This window comes from Corvus brachyrhynchos, unplaced genomic scaffold, assembly GCF_000691975.1.
Source record: "Corvus brachyrhynchos isolate BGI_N302 unplaced genomic scaffold, ASM69197v1 scaffold32, whole genome shotgun sequence".
NCBI lineage: Eukaryota > Metazoa > Chordata > Aves > Passeriformes > Corvidae > Corvus > Corvus brachyrhynchos.
Genome location: NW_008237919.1, coordinates 12994478 through 13006452, shown reverse-complemented (window position 1 = coordinate 13006452; position 11975 = coordinate 12994478).

Genomic DNA, 11975 nt, shown 5'->3' with positions numbered 1-11975 from the left:
ACCCATAGATACAACTATCTACAGATACATAAATAAACCTCTGCATCTCAAAAATGGCAGGTAAATCTGAATGGTTGTCACTACCATAGTCTTTCCACTGCTTTATTGCACAGTTTGGAGAGAGACATTTAAAAAAACCACAAAAACAGTAATAACAGAAACCATGAAGACCATTTTCCTCTAGCAATTATAGCATGAACAATGTTTCAAGTTCAGTTTAGACCATATTTGGTCATGAGTATATCTGAAAGTGTTTTCAACCATTATTATTATCAGTCACTGTGCAGTGACAAGACCAATGTGTCAGCACCATGGATGGGAGAGCAGGACATTTTTTTTCCCAAGAGATATACATCAATGTCTCCAAGAGAGCAGAAAAGAGAGGGTGAAATATTTTTCAGACTGGTTTTATTTGATCTATTTCAGACTTTGATATACAGAAGAAATGAGTCAGTGTTTGGCTTCATGGAACTATCACAAGAAAAACCTTTCACTTTTATCTCAGATAATGCTCAAATTGCAGTCAGACTGCAATGGAATGGAAAATCAACACATAAAAAAGAATGGTTTGGGAGAAAAGATATGAAGGGGAAAACTGTTAAAAATGCAGGACACAATTATGCCTGGTTTCTCTCTGCATCAACTTTTTGTCCTCTAAAGTCAAATCTGGGTAGAGTTCACTGTTCAGACTAGAAAAAATCCAGTGGAAGAATGAAGCATATTGAGACTAGGGGATGCCGGTTTGAGACATATTTATAGATAAATTTCCAGGTGATGTGACTGGAATAAATTGACAAGTTTTTATTTTCTCCAGAAATATTGCATGTTTTCTGTAGAAAGTCTGACTTTATGTAAGACAATTATGTATAAATTACTGCTATGTAACTATTAAATGAATAGTTATGCCACCAGAAATTACAAAATTCTGAGAATGAGTCTACATTTCTGTGATTAAAGGGCTATTATTTCCTCTTAATTATCCAAAAGAGCCCTCCTGTACTCAGATCTAGCAAGAATAGGAATGGGAGTATTCTGAGGGATTGTGAACATCCAGACCAGAATGCAAATATAATATAATTTATTTGTCCATTTTATAAAAAGTGAATTAGAAATCATATTAACATCTTATTAGCCATGTAAAATGGTTTTGTGCTGTCTTGCCTTGGCATTCAGGTATTAGCAGTTTGCTGGAATGACCACAATAGGAGGTGCTTTTTTTATGAGAGCTGGAGTTGTTCAGCCAGGAGAAGAGAAGTCTACTGGGAGACTTTTGTAACAGCCTTCCAGTATCTGAAGGGAGCCTACAAGAGAGATGGAAAGAAACTTTTTACAAGGGCAGGTGGAGACAGCACAAAGGGACATGGCTTCAAACTGAAAAGGAGCAGGTTTAGAGTAGATATTAGGAAGACGTTATTTACTGTGAGAGTGGTATGACACAGGAACAGGTTTCCCAGAGAAGTGGTGGATGCCCCACCTCTGGAAGTGTTCAAGGCCAAGTTGGATGAGACTCTGAGCATCCTGGTCTAGTGGAAGGTATCCCTGCCCATGGGAGGGGTATTGCAACTAAAGGACCTTCATGTCCTGTCTAAGCCAAACCATTCTACCTTTTATGATTCTGGTCTGTGGGATTACAAAGCTGCTGACATGAGTGCACTGTTCTTTGTACACACGCACAGGGACCTGACAAGAATAACACAGGTCATTCTGATATCTCACACCGTGAATAAAAGAGAATGGCCACTTTTCCTTCTTCATCTCTATGAGGGGAATGGGAACATTTTACAAAATCTTCTGGCAGCAAGGAAATCTGGAAGGCATTATATGCCTCTATTCTGTCCCCCAACTGCTAGCAGGCAGTAACAAAAACAGATAGCCTCTCCTTATTGTGAAACATCTCACAGGGAAGAAGGTTGGTTGAAGGTAGTGATCACAGTTATTTTTTTTTAGTCTGTCAGCTGCCTGATGCTTTCTATCAAAAAAAAACGAAACAAAGCCTAGCCCAGAATACAGTTTTTTTCTCAAAGTAAACAATTTCCTAATGTTCTAGCTACATGTACTTAGCATTTTCCATCACAGTCTAATTTCCAGTGCTCATTATGATTATGTCAGGATACATGGCACATAATAAGTAGGCTTAATTGTTTCCATATTAACAAATTAGCATCTAGGAAGTCTCCATTAGACTTCTGTAGTATTTTCTGGATGTATGAATTCTTTTTCAGCAGTGAAAAAATTGCTTCTGGATTTCCAATTCACAGTCTCCTCCCTTCTTCAAACTAGGTTTCCACACTGTTGCAATGCAAAATGTAAACTTTTTATACATGAAAAGCAATCTATCAGAAATGCATATAAGGACCACAACTTCCAAGGGAAATTTTGTATTTCCACTCAAAAGATAAATAGTCTCCACTACATTTTTAATGATCTTCGAATTAAATTTATTTTGAGCTTGCGTGTTTGCCACTTTCCTGGGCTACAATAATCATGTTTGGTTGCCCTTAAATCTCACTGATTTAATTCCTAGTAAATTACATTAAAATTTACTGAAAAAAACCTAAGAATTTTAGGAAGGAAAGAGATAAATTATTATGAAATGTAAGTTTTTTTGCTATTCTTTCGAAAGCAGTTAATAAAAATATGTAGCCTCTGTATTATAAGTACTCTGGTATTATCTCTGTACAGTATTTACATTGATCTATTCCCTCAGGTATTAATTGCATGACTGTTTGTTTTATAGAAAGTATTTAAATGTAAATCAGAAATATTAGCTTGCTGTATTTCAATATTTTTCCTGGTAAAATGCAACCTATATAGTGAATACAATTATGATGTTAATCACTGCTACATTTCTTTTTTCCACAGTACAGCCTTCCTTGTTTCATATTTCTGAGGATTATTTTTTATGGCACTGCTCCTTAATTTTGTGTATCAATGACGTGGAGTTATCTATCTCACATGATATGAATTCTATTTGTATCTGTCACATCTGTTGTATGAAAAGGCTAAAACTTCATAAATATATTAAAGAAAAAAAAAACATAATTAGAAAGATTAATTTCCTTTTCCCAGGAGCTCTGTCAGGTCTACATTAAATCAGAAAATAGTTAAAGGAGTGCTGTCTCTCACCAGCATTTGATTTTCCACAAAGCACTTTCAAAAACAAAACAAGCAAGAGTTCTCTAAGCTGTGTGCAGACCATTTTGTATTTAGCAAGCAAGAAGCACACTGCCATTTGTTTCTGTCATATTATTCCACTGGGTGACAAGAACAAATGCCGATGAAGCACTACAGAAAATGCACTTAAGATATGTACCTCAGCTTGCAAAAAGGAGCACTGGATTGTTTTTGTGAGCTGCAATATAGTGGTGCCTGTGTGCACCATAAACAAAAAAGGACTGCCAAAGTGATCTACAAAATGAAAAAGGCAAAAGTTTGGCAGATCCTGTATTCCCAGGGAGCAGTGAATAGTTATTATCAACTTGACTTCACTTTCTTAATATTTCCTTCCTTCTGACTGAGCAAAGCATTGAATCAACAAAAAGATTCTTAAGGAAGAACTTTGAGGATAATGGAAAAAAAAATATAAAATCAATGTACAAATTCAGGAGGCCAAAAAACTTAAATATTTATATTTGTATGTTTACAGACTAATCCTAAATCCCCAGGATCAATGATACTATCGTATACTAGGCCTTCATCCTCATTACAGGAATAAATCCTAAGTCTGTTGAATGAGTTACCTACCATTTCCTTTTAAAGAGGGGCTTTTCCTTGTACACCCTGGGAGCCTTAAACCCTCTTCTGGTTTCCTGCTCATTCACTGCATAAAGATGGCAAATACAATTTTTGGAAAGTTAAATTTACACATCTTACAGCCTGCAATTGTAACATTGATTTTTGTGAACACCCTCAAAGAACTGAAATAAAGCTTTTATTCTGCCAAATATAGACCTGACATGCATTCTTTTGCAAATTGGAATTCGTGAGATCAATTAAAATATGAATAAGTATTGCAAACTGAAATTGGTTTGCATTCTGAGCAGGAAAGCCTATGGGAATGCACAAATGTTGCAGTGGTTCTCTTGGGAAGTAAACTCTAACATTTAAAAAATGTGTCATTTCCCACATGATTAACAGAAGCCATACTCCAATAATACACATATACCCTGTCACCCTGTCTCAGATTTAGAACTTTTGCTACACACAACAGAAATCCCTCCCCAAAATTGCTCTGCCTAAGGAATATTGCTAGTATTACTGATCTTACTGAATACATCTCCCTGAATGTTTGTTGCAAAGAGTAAAGCTGGGCAGAGATGAAGTGATATTGGCAGGTCACCTCATAACCTATGAAGAAAATCACACACCCAAAGTATGATCTGATCTGATGATTTTACTGGTAGCACAGTTGGGATTTCCCTAGAGGCAAGGAGAAGAGGTAGGAGAGGTTGGGGATGTTGTTGGATGCTGCTTTGTACAGGGACAGAAAAGTGTGCAGAGCCTGGTTCAACTGACTAAAACCTACAAAATATCTTTATGTGTTCTCTTAATGGAAGATGGAGACCTGCCCATCTTATGCTTTTAAAAAAGCCCAGTTTGCACATTCTCCTCAATGCTATAGGGCATGCATTGTCAGAATGTGATAGATTTTGAAGTAGTTTTGGTTCTGTCACAGGAGGACACAATTTGACATAGGTAAAATATAATTTAAACTCTATTCAAATAAGATTTCTTTTTCTTTTTTTATTCACAAGGACATGGTTGTGTAGCCACAAAGGATGTGCAAAGAAGAAGGTTATCAAACATCACTGCATCAAGAAAGGAAATACTCATTTCCCTCTGTTTGCTCCTGAGAACTTGCAAAAGCCTAGGATGCAGATCTTATTTTTATTAGATGTCTATAAAGTATGGTATTATCACAAGAAAAATAAGAATATATTTTTATGTCAGAGATGGCTATCCTTTGTTTCTTTTGTTGCAAAGAATTGCTAAGATACCTCAGTCAATGAATCTTTGTTGTCATTAATTGCAATATGATAGTGCCAGAGAACCTGGGAGATACTGCAAGTCCATAGTACTAGGCATGAAGACATCTACTGACCTTACTGTCTTAAAATAAATCAGAGAGAAAGGTGACATGGAAATTCAGAGATGCAAAGCATCTCTGTCTTGGCTCAGCAGCAAGCTGATGAAGGAAGGAGTGATGCATAATGTATCAATTGCAATATGTCAATAAAACTTAAATTTCTGGAATCAATCTCAATATGAGGAAGCCATGCTCACTGATGTATCTGTCTGAAAAGAAGCAATGACTATTTTAACTCTCCTCCAGAGGTTCAATGTTTACTTTTTTTTTAATTTGCTAGGTATGTTAGCAAGATGTGCTTTAATGAATTTGTTTATTTTGCATTTTCAGTATTCAGAACACTAGAAAATATTTTATTATAGAGTTATGAATAAGTATTTTGTTTCATGCAATGACTGACATTACTGTATGTAACAAAACTCCTAAGGGTATGTGCTTATGAGATCAAGCACTTGAACTTCTAGCCTGATATATATGGATCAGGCCTATTTTTCTTCCACCCTTATTCCACTTTTTATGTTTTGGTCCTTTCTTATATAAATCTCTCTTCAAAACTTACATACAAAAGACATGTAAGTGTGAATAATCCTTTCTCTTTGGAATTCCCCATATCTTAGAATGGAAATTACTTAAATTCTGGTTGTGGTATGTAATTATCCTCTGGGCATCTAATGTCTCTGCCAAAAAATCTTCCTTAACAACAGATTGAGGTGAAAGAATCACATTCTATTTCATCAGAAGCAACGTTAACAGTACCAGCAGGGAACTTATATGTAGTGAGGCAATTTCCCAATGCCTTTTACTTCGAAGCAAGTATTTTGCATACCCTACATCCCTGAGCCTTGTTTCCTGAATGAGAGATTTTCTCACGAAGGATCCCTTACAGTTGGCAATTTGCAGAAGTTCAAAAGGCCCAACTCTAATCTGAATAGTAGGAATTTTACATGGTTTTGATGCACTGTGAGTACATTAAGCTAAAATGTCTAAGTAGACTATTTTTCCCACGCCTTTTCATCTCTCTCAGAAAGGACCCTGAAACAAAACATTATGTTAAAAACATTATGTTCTCAAAAGAAAGCAATAATGCTACATTTCAAGCCCAGTATCAGGAATGTAATTCTGAGATAGAATCTGCTAAGCAGCTTCAAATTTGGAAAACATAAAATGTATATTACACTCCTCTCTAAAAAAAACCACAAAACCACACAATATTTTTGTCACTCAGGCATTTAATTAGAATTTCAAAAATAGATTAATTGTAATTGAAAATGTAATAAACTATAGTTTGGGATTTTTTTCTAGGGAAATCCAAATTAACATAGTTAATGAAATTACTTTACTTTTTTGCTTTGTCAGTAACTAAATCCCTTCCACAGCTTTCTATATTGAAAAAAAAACCCAACCAAACAGATAATCTGCTAAAGCAAATGGTCTGCTTTTTCACCCAGGGATTACAAAAGCTATTAAAGCAAATTCCTGTGAAGTACATCAACAGTACTTTAAAATGAACTTTTAACACCTTACAAATGTTATTTTATTGGGAAAAAATGACACCAATTTCTCTAAATGCCAGAGGGATTTAAACTGTGGTAAGATGAAGTCAGTTGTTTTATGAAGTGTATTATCTTCTGGATACTGGTTTGTTGGAGACTTTAAAACCATTATCTCACTAAGCTCACAAGTAATGCTAAGAATGCCTATGAGCTCATTTAAAGCTGATCTGCAGTGTAATAAAGAAAAACAATATCATTTCTTCCAACAGTCAAACTAGCATGAATGAACTAAGCCACTCTGGACATGTTTGTGGAAAGTGGAAAAAAAGCCTGTCAAGATCAAGAAGGAGTTTCCCAGTGCTGGGAAAATACATATGAGTAGGTTCGGGTACGATTCTCTGTTCGATGCCAACAGCTCAGCAAAGAGTTCTTCAACACGTTGAAAGCAAAGTTATGCTTTGCTGTGGCTGAACTGCAACAAAACATTGTTACAGGGAGTTCGTATTTGTGGGACTCTGCACTGTGCTGAGAGATTCTCATTGCTTCTGTTGACTCTTCAAATGTTCAACAAAATGTAACTTCAAAACATAGAACAAGGCATAGACAGCAAAAAAATACTCAAGCATTTGGGAAGACACGCATTGTACAGCTAAATAAAAGAAAGCTCAATTGTATTTCTTCTTCTAAATTATTTTTATTTCATTTTCAAAAATACATAAATCTGTATGGCTTAAAAAAATGGATTCTATGATTGGTTTTGGAACAAAACATTTTGTTTCAACAGAGTCAAAGCATGACACAGCCCTGAACTTAAGAATAATTTCCACGCTAACATTGAAACATTTCATACCCTAATGCCAAGAAAGGGTGAATATTTTGAGTCTCTTTTTCTTGTTCTAAGTGACTCTATTGAAAAAATTAGGATGATTCCAGAAAGCACATGTATTTTCACATCAATGGGAAAATGTCATCAAATAACTTCTGACTGAATTAAGATACATAATTGAAAATATGTTTTTTAAAAATATGAAAATAACATTAATTTTGCTATGCATGACTTTTTTTTCTTTTTTTTTTTTCTAGTTTAGCAGTCATTTTTACTCAAATTTCTATCCTTTTCTACTCTTAATAGAGCTTTTGGTTTTTTTAGTTAATGGTGATATTTATCCTCCTTATGATACTGTATTAATCCTTGCATATTATTTCAGGGCAGCCAGAGTACTGGGAAAAATAACCATGTGTATGTAACATATTTTATAGATCTTTGATGTATAGAAGAGAGGTAAATATAGGATAAAATTCCTTCTCTTTTAATACTTTTACTGATTTAGTAGTCACCATAACACACTTCTCATCACTTTTTAAAATGAAAATGTACAGTCTTATTGGTTGATGCATTTGCATTTAAATGATTTGCTAACATAGACAATACATTACTGTGAAAATTTGTGGGTTTAAACTAAGTCATCATTAAATCTGACATTTTTACTGTGGGTCTGTCAATCAAATGACAAATAGTTTACATGAAAAATGTGTGTTGCTATTTGATCTGTGATCATTTAATCTTAATCTTACTTTATTAAAAAACAAACAAAAAACATTAATTTAGATGTTGCACATGAATAATCTGTTTCAAATCAAACTGCTTGGAATCCTATTTGAATATTTCCAGCAGGGAACATCATTTTCTAAATTAACAAGAAACAGAGATTTTATTTTAATATATTTAGAACAAACCAAAACCAAACCAACAAATTCCAATTGGATTTATCATCAGAAACACAGCTTTGTGACTGCATAGCTGTGGGGTAGATAACAGAACATTCCTAAATGAAACATCAGGAAACATCACTTCATTTGAGGCTTCAGGTAAGCTTTTTAAAGAGATTAATTCGTTTACTTTTAATATTTTAAGCCTTGTACCACTACCATTTTGACAACGTGATCATTTCAGAACTTGAAGTGTCTGAAGGCTTTAGTTTAAAGGCTCAGTTCTAGTTTTAATTTTTATTTCATAATTCAAATTTTGTTTATTAAGTAGTAATATTGTTATTTTACATGAATATTGGAAAAAGGTCTAGAAGTGCCAAAGATAAGAGATACCTAGAGATTAAACACGTGGTTTTGGTTACAGGAGAACTGATAGGAGGTTTATAATGAAATTGTGGGGATTATATCTATTTTAAGTGACATATGGCTTATTTATAAATAAAAACATGATTGGCGGGGAAATAGACAGAACCTTATTATTGTATCTTATTTATCTACTTTTATGTCTTCCAGTACTGTAAAATCTGTTCACTTTCCAGTCATTGTGACTTTAATATCACAAAAGAAATTGAAAGATAGGAAGCATTAATATTACAAAATTTAAAATATTCATATATAGGAGACTGCAGCAGAGAAATTTATCCTTTAATTTAAAAAAAAAAAAAAAAAAGCTGCCTACATAATTTTTAAAATCTGCCTATAAATGCTCAGTCTTAAACTTACAGAGACCAAAAAATGTATGTACCAAAAAAATAAAATTGACCTAGATGTTAACCGAACTTAAAAATGTCAATTGGCTTTACCTTTTACTTTCATATGTTCTTACAATAAGGTAAGTGAAAAAAAAAATAAATCTGAGAATTTAATAAAGCTTGGAGAAACCATGGAAAATAAATTAATAAAGAACCTGTGTGTATCCTATCCTGTGAAACGAAACCTGTATCTTTTAGCTGGTGGTTAGTCCATTATTTGTACTCAAACTACAGCCTTAGCTGCTCACTCAGTAAAGACTCAGAAGTGTGATCAGGAAACTTTTTTAACTGGTTGAGTTGACTTTATGGAAACCTGGATTTCTACAGTCTCTCTGAACATGCACGGTTACATTCGTTCATCTCTGCCATCCTACACATCTTTATTGGGCCCAGGTGATGAACATGAAGAGATGAATAACCTGCTTTTTTGATAGTCCCTGCCAATTTTAATAAAGGCTAAGATAGTGCTTTTGAAAAGTTACCTAAAGAGTACTATTAAAATCAAACTTTAATTGAGGTACCCAGCTTATCCTCATCCTGATCTCATCACTTTTCATTCACATGTGACACGTTGCTGGCTTGTAATAAGAACTTATAATAAAAGGTGGCCTAATGGGAAGATAAAAACCAGGATGGAAATGGCTTATTGCTTGAAATGAGTTCAACATGGGACTGATGGATTTTAGCAAGATAAGTAGTAAAGACAGCTTAATGACAGCTGTCTCCTATTTATTTACACTAAAATCCCATTTATCTGAAGGTCTTGTTTCACAACATAAATTAGCAGGTAACCAGAAGGGCTTGTCACACAGATCAGATCATCAAGATTGCTCTGTGTATTTCAAAGTGCACAGTTAAATTCATCTTTCCTGCACAATTGGTAAAGAAGAGCACATGAACTCCCACAAATCTCAGCCTGGTAGGTCCCAGAAGCTGCTCCTGCCCAAGGCTAGAGTCAGTACTCAATATAGTCAGTTCTCAAATAATGAAGTGTGCAGATAAATCCTGGCATAAGCATGCCAACTGATAGCACTATGTAACGAACTTAGAAAGGCTGAATAAAAGGATATTTAATTCAAATGAAATTGCAAGGAAATCTTTATGCATAGAACATAAATACCCATGCTTCATTACAATGTAGAAAGGGCTATTAAGACAGTGCCCTGTAAATCTTTCTGCTGCTTGGTTTCCCCTCTGGGTAGCCACCAACTCTAGGTTTCTCAGCTCACACTACCCCCTCTGTTGTGACATCATTTATGTTTGTCCCTGTGATTCATGACAACTTTGCTGCCATCTGGGTGTCTAAACACAGTGCTACAATTAAGACTGAATCTTTAACATTTCTATTCATATATTGCATTCAAGATTTTCCCCAAAGCATCTATACACCTTTCAGTAATGATAAATAACTGACTCAGGTATCTATTCATATATCTCTGAATATAAAACAAGCATTAGATAGTGCTGTTAATGTCTAGGGCTGACTTCAAGCTGATAAACTGAGAACAATATTTATAATTCAAAATCTGCATGGAAAACGTGTCTTCAGAAATATGGTTGTGCCAGCTGCCAGGATTAAGGAGCATTCTGGCTGTGGAAAATATTCTGTGAGGCTCTGTATAAGCCTGCTTTATATCCTCAGTGGAGCCATGTTTGAGCAGATGCCTGAAGTAAGCTAATGCTTTCAGCGGTCTGGCCTGTCACAACAGAGAGTCTGAAAGTACCACCCTCCATGGAAACAAACTAAAGGTGATCTGAGACAAGGCACGATTGAAGACTTTTGGCTTGAGCAAGGTAACTGTTTATACCAGCTTTTTTTTTTTTGGTGGTGGTTTTTTTTGTTATTGCTTTTTTGTTTGTTTTTTTACCTTATATGATCATGATATTCCTTATTCTTTTAAAACATACAAGAAATCTTGCTGCCTGATTCTCTCCTCTCCTGTACTATTTCTCTATTCCTGTCTGTGGAGGGTTTGCTACAGCTACAAGGGGATCACAATCCAGGATGGTGATTGTTCTGTGAACAACCAGGGTGACTGAATATATTATTCAATGCAATATTGAAAGCATGACATCCTTAATTTCCTGCAAGAATTGAGCAACATTGCAAGTTAGAAACTGTTTTTAATAAACTTATTAACAATGACCAAATCAGATCCTGGCTTTGTACAACTTCCGCAAACAATCTGGTACAAACTTCTGCCAAATGTGAAATGTCTCTTGAAGCAAAACCCTGGCAGTTCCAGTTTCTTCAAGAAAGTCTTCCTCAAGACTTCTGTGAAAGAACTCTGTCTTAAAAGGTACCAATAGCATCTGTATTAAGAGGAAAAAGAGTCTTCAGAATTCACCTCTAAAACAGAGCTCAAAATCTCCATCTAACTTTCTGTCATGATTCAAAAATATGAATAGAGATTTCAGTCATGATTTGTGCTAAAACAAGCTGGGTTATCGTTCTTCCTCTTTTTTGGGGCTATGTGCATGGAGGATGCCAGCCACGTAGTACTGAGGGATCCAGAGCCTTCAGGATCAAGTTTACTTACAGCGCTGGGATGTAAGGTGTTCCTCTTACAGCATTTTGATATTGGACCAGTACACAACATCAACAAACAAAGGTTTTTTTATCTAGTCTGTATCCTCAATACTTGACATTTTAGGTGTAAAGAAAATGGAAGCCAAGTCAGACTGCTAAAAGGATAGAACAGATAGTAATAGAAATTAAACATATCAAAAGTTAAGAGAGAGGAGAATGATAAGACAGGAGATATTCTGAAAACTCATTCCAGCCTTTTAGTCATTAAAAGAAGGGCAGAGATGCTCGTCTGTTAGTCCCTCATTTGGAAGGATGTTGCCTTTTGATACTGAGATGTCTGATGG